The sequence below is a fragment of the Elephantulus edwardii genome, unplaced genomic scaffold, assembly GCF_000299155.1.
Source record: "Elephantulus edwardii isolate Elephantulus edwardi_28Jun2011 unplaced genomic scaffold, EleEdw1.0 scaffold00062, whole genome shotgun sequence".
NCBI classification, from domain to species: domain Eukaryota; kingdom Metazoa; phylum Chordata; class Mammalia; order Macroscelidea; family Macroscelididae; genus Elephantulus; species Elephantulus edwardii.
Genome location: NW_006399812.1, coordinates 6,746,273 through 6,752,294, shown reverse-complemented (window position 1 = coordinate 6,752,294; position 6,022 = coordinate 6,746,273). Strand labels below are relative to the sequence as shown.

Genomic DNA, 6,022 nt, shown 5'->3' with positions numbered 1-6,022 from the left:
TGCCCTTTTAAAGGTTTTGGTTTTGTGTTGTTGGTTTTTTTTTTTTTTTTTTTTACTCTTTTTAACAGTATTTATCTTTCCTCAGTCAAACCCTGAGCCAATAACTTTCCCCTGGCTGCCTCGAGAGTTACAGGGAAAGGAACACACAGGGTAGACGTGAGGGGAGAAAACCAACAAACTATGGGAGGTGGAGATGGCTCCTTCACATGGCGAAGAGAATCAGAAAGGCCACCATCAGGCACAAGAGCTCCACGGCCTCTGTGAGGGCAAAGCCCAGGGTATCATAGGAGAAGAGCTGCTGCTTCAGAGAAGGATTCCTGGCATAACCAATGATGAGGCTCCCAAACATAATCCCAATCCCAGCTCAGGAGGCAGCCACTCCAACCGTGGCAGCCCCAGCCCCAGTGAACTTGGCTGCTGTGTCAATCCCTTGAGATAGTGCTGGTTTGGAAGCTGTGACTAGGGATAAATGAAATCAAGGAACATGGGGCTGTCAAGCAGCTGACATTCTCATCTCTCAGTGTCTCTGGTTGTTTCAGGACCACTGCAAACAACGGACGGCTCAGAAGCTGAGTGGCACTCCTGACCAGGGAAGGGATGGAGACAAACTTGGTGTTTTCAGGGGATGAGGGGCTGTGGCAGTGCAGGGCCCTTTTAAAGTTCTTTTATTGGCCCCAGTGTTAACTTCCAACTGGTTCCATCTCTTTATCTGTGACCTGAGCGATTTTCTGATTTTAGTAACTATTGTTAATATGTCATTTATCTGATTATATTTAATACACAGAGAACTGAAATGAAAACAGATTTAGAAATCAGCTAGCCGGAGCTAAAATACTTGGTAATTTTGGCCTGACTTTCTATGAGATGACAACTTTTTAAGGAAAGGTAACTTTGACCTGGGCATATCTTTATTCCTAGCTAGTTGAGTTAGAGAGATGAAAGTGTACTTATTTCAGATAAGGTAAAGCTACCGAAATAAAGCTGTGTTATGAGAGAGATGGTTAAGAAGGGAATAAATTGTAATTCACAGGCTGAGGTCACTATTTGTAAATGCAAAGACTGAGGTGGTCAGACAATTAACCACTGCGATACTGCCTCTGAGTTTATCCAGTCCCTGCGTTTCCGTATAAATAGCTCTGCTCCTTTGAGGATGTAGATTGCTATGGTATTGTATTGGGCGGTGAATAAAATCTGTGGGAGAGGCCAGGAAAGTTGTGGTTACGAGAAAAGTCTTTCCTTTCTCAGAATGAACCTCAGTTTCTTTGTTTCCAATCCTTTCTGGGGCTTCATGCTCACTTTTCACTGAAAGATCTGACAGTATCTTCTCTTTATGTCTCTACAATTTCTCCTGCTTTGCTCACACTTCTGTTCATGTTGCTTCACATTTTCTCCAAGTTCCTCTATTCACTACTTCATAGAATCGTATTTTGGTTTTTTTTTTTAAATATGAATTAATTTAGCAGGCAGACCTTGCAATTATGGGCAAGATTGCCTATTAGGAGAAATCCCTCCACTCCAGCAATTGAATTGCACTCTATACATTAAGCTAAACGAGCATACGTTAGTATTACTTGTAAGTAATTTACACTGCAGAACTCCTGCCTTCTTGCTAAATCCTCTGAGAATTAAATGTAAATTTTTATTCACCTTTTAATGGATTTAAAGCAAAAATATATTCCAAGAGTTAGTACTCTTTCAGACTGGTGTAGAGTCACATAGACATTTAAAAATACTAAGAAATTCAGGGTAGGGTAGAATATAAATCTTGCCCGTTATTTTTAGCCTAAGAAGACTTCCTTGTCAAAGTCTGTTCCCCAAATTTTATCACTTTCTTGGAAAAATAGTATGCATAGAAGCACATGGATATTATTACTGTCTCATTTATCTTTGAAATCTTAGCACCTGGCACAACTCTTGACATCTTATAAACATTTGGTTATTGTTGCATTGAATTAAATCATAATGTTTTCTTATTTTATAATAACAAATTCAGGGATTTATAAGTTTGGCTAAAAAATTTCAATACATTTCCAAGTACTGCCTATTCCATGAACTATTGTAACCAACTTTCTAAGAATAGAATTTGCCTAATGTCACACAACTAGTTGATATGGGAACTGAGGAACCAACTTTTTAGTTCAGTACTGCTTGTCTTCAATATGGATTTAAGCTCAACGTAAGAAAGACAAAGATTCTCACCACTGGGCCAATTGGCAGCACCAAGATGGATGGAGAAGAGACTGAGGTTGTTAGCAGTGACAGCTTGCTCAGCTCCACAATCAACACTTTCAGCACCAGCAGTCAGAAAATCAACAGGCAAATTGCATTAGGTAAATTTGCTGTCAGGGACCTTTCTATAGTACTGAGAAGCAACAATGTCAGTCTAGAGACTAAGGTGCACCTGATCCAGTTATGGTCTTCATAATTACTTGTTATGCATCAGAGAGCTGGACAATGACTAAAGATGACAGAAGAAGAATTGATGCCTTTGATTTATGGTGCTGGAGAAGAGTCTTGAACATACCATGACCACTAAGAAAACAAATAGGTCTGTCTTGGAGATGGTGAAACCAAGTTTTTCCTTGGATGCTAGGTTTTTGAAGCTCTATATCACATACTTTGCACATGTGGCTAGAAGGGATTGATCCTTGTAGGACATCATTCTCAGAAGGAAGGACAGTGTAGGAGAAGAAGACCCCAGATGAGCTGGATTGATATAGTAACTAGGGCAATGGGGGTAGGTGTATTGGAGTCAGTGAGACTGGCTCAGGACAGGGCAGGCTTCAGAGCTATTGTACATCGTGTTACTATGAGTCACAGGCAACTTGATGGCACATAACAACAACAACTGTTCTCTTTGATCATAGTTTATAATAACTCTCTGTGACAACACTAAAGGATCTGTTTTTAAGGACTAACTTTGACAATTTTGTTGTTGTTAAGTACCATCAAGTTGGAACTGATCATAGCTGATTCTCCAAGGAATTTTCATAGATAGTACATTGCACAGGAGATTGTCCATCTCTCTTCCAGAGAGCAACTGGTGGATTAGAACTGTGTGCCTTTAGGTTGGCAGTGCAGCTTCTTACCACTAAGCCACCAGAGCTCTGTATTCCAGTATACACCACGCACACACCGAAGCCAGGTGTATGCATGTCCTTACTTTTTGGAACACTTCTCCTTGCATTCAGATGCTATTCAGACACTTAGTGATTTCACTTTGCCTGACTGCAATGGGAATGTTTAAGGGACATGATAAAAAGATTTCAGCTTAGTTATATCTCCCATCAAATGTGTTTGCATTCTAAGTAAGTATGCACTTAATTTATTGAAGATGTTCACTCAGCAGCCGTAGGGATCTTTTGGAAATAGACCTAAGTTCACATCACTCCCTTTCTTAAAAGCTCCCTTGGGAATGCGGTTGCACACAGAACACAATTCTAGTTCTACACCATGACCTATAAGGCCATCTGCTCATCTCCTTGGTTTCTTCATTCTCTGAACATGTGGAGCTCATTCACGACTCAAGTCTATTGCATTCACTGTTCCCTGGAATGCTTTCCTTTCATTTATTTTCTATTATCTCCTTCTCACTCTTCAGTTCCTAGAGAAACCACCTTTTACCATCTGACCCAAAGCTGCTTCTATTCTCAGTCACCTTACTTCTCACATCCTTATTTTACAGAACTTACCATTATCTAATTTATTTGTATATTGTACAGCCGTCCCACCAGGATGTAAACTCCCTAATAGTAATAAGGTATTTATCTACCTCATTCACTACTGTTATCTCCAGTGCCCAGAATTGTAGGTGCCCAGTAAGTAGCTTAAAAAAGAATGAATGTCTTCAAAGAATAAATTATTTTCAGAAATGAGTTGAAGAAGAGAAGTATTTGGAAGTTAAGAAACAACACTTAGGGCAGCCGATCCCTCCCCCCCCCCTTATCTAGAAGTGGAGGCTCTTTCTTGTATTCTGTCTGAGAGCCTTACTGACCTGGGTCTGTGGTTGGTAGTCTGACAGTATGACATGTTGATGGATCATGTGCCTGCAAGGTATTTGGTGACTGCTGGTGGACAACTCTGGTGGCTGTGTTTCATATTGCTGACATGAAGCAATGAAAGACATTCTGTCAAAGAAGCAAACTAAGTTTGTGAGAGAAAAAAAAGTAATTTGTTGTCATTAAGCAAACAAGTTCCTTCAGAGCACCGTGTTCTGTCTGATTGTGAGGGTCTAAGAAAGCTAAGTGTAAAACAATTTGTCAGCTGTCACATATTTTGTGTGATAAAAGAACCAGACTCACCAGAAGAGAAGGAACAGGCACTTGGAGAGAATTTTATTTTAGTGAATAAATGGATTGACTAGTCATCTGCAACTACTTTAATGAAATAATAAGTTCTTGCCTGAATGGACACGTGTCCTCACTTCAAAGCGGATTTAAAGCTTGTTTCTTCTCTTTTGCCTCAGCAGGCCAGCAACTGGGAGTTTCGCTGTCCTTGGTGCTGAAACAACTGTCCTTTCATGTAGGGACTGAAGAGATCTGTTTTCTAGATCTTTCACTTTTTTAACCCTAGGTGGAGATTCGCTAAACACATTTTGCACATACACATCTGACCTGTTTTATTGAGCTCTTTGTAAAGCTGTAGGTAAGGTAATGTCTCACCTCCCATGTATGGCTCTGAATAACTAAATTATGGACTTCAGGTCGCAAAAATGTTTTGTTCTTTAGCTAAGGTTCAAACCTAGGATTTTGTTATTGTTGTTGTTATTGTTTTTGGAGGGAAAAGGAAATCTCAGTAGCTTTTGGTCTAATTAGGCCTGTAATTAAATCAAACCTCTAAGAACGCCTATCAAGAATCCTGTATTCTTTTACTTGGGACATATTTCTTTCTCATAGATGTCTCAAAACTAGTAATTTTTAACACATGTAGAGTAAGTTACTTGTGATTTTTTTAATAGAGATTAACAAAAAACATGATAGTGCTTTATGAACCCATAACCAGAAAGAACTACAGTTAACATTTTGGTAAGTGCTTTTGATAGAGCTAGAAATAAATAAATGAAAAAATAAACGTGATACTGTTCTACAACACAATTTTCTCTACACTTAGTTACTAATTATTTTTCATATCATAATAAGTGCACCCCACATTCTAAAATAGAAGAATAATATAGAATTGTGGATTTATACCATAATTTATGACCAATATTTTTATTAGACATTTGTGAGAAATAATGTTTTCTATTGTTTTAGTATTCTAGGTAATATTTTCATAAAATTTCTTATAGTTGAATATTTATGCATACTTTGATTTCTTTCTTCAGGAAAATTCCTGGAATTGAAATCGCCAGATCACATAATTTAAGGTCTTTTGATTTATGTTGCTAAATGATCCAATTTGCAGTTTCACCGGCAACCTATTTTCCTTTCTACTCCTATATTCTGGATCTTATTATTTAGAGATGTATATGTAATGCATATATATTCCCTTGGGCCCCATTTATAGGTGAGAGTAGTCTCTTGTTCCTTCATATGTCTATATATTTCCAAGATTGAACATGGTTTTTCCAAGTATTTTTGGACACTTTCTTTACTTCCTTCTCAGAATCTGTGCCTACCTTCCTGTTTGAGAGTTTCTGTCTCATAGTTCAATGCTGCTACTTTGAACTGTAAGACATAACTGTTTAATATATATATAATTTTAGCAAAGACTAAGGATGGGCGGGGTTGTTAATTATAGGGTTGCACAATTTGATGGGTGGAGGGTGTATATATATATATATGAAATAGATAAATGGAATAGTTATATGGAATAGATATGTGGAATAGATATGTGGAATAGATATATGGAATAGTTATATGGAATAGATATGTGGAATAGATATACGGAATAGTTATATGGAATAGATATGTGGAATAGATATATGGAATAGTTACATGGAATAGATATGTGGAATAGATATATGGAATAGTTATATGGAATAGATATATGAAATATATATATGGAATAGATATACACATAT

At 37.8% G+C, this 6,022-nt stretch overlaps 1 pseudogene; it reads right to left on the bottom strand.

Moving 5' to 3' along the window:
- Positions 1 to 202: 202 nt before the first annotated feature.
- The window catches only part of LOC102869047, a 68,453-nt pseudogene continuing 62,633 nt past the window's right edge, over positions 203 to 6,022 (bottom strand).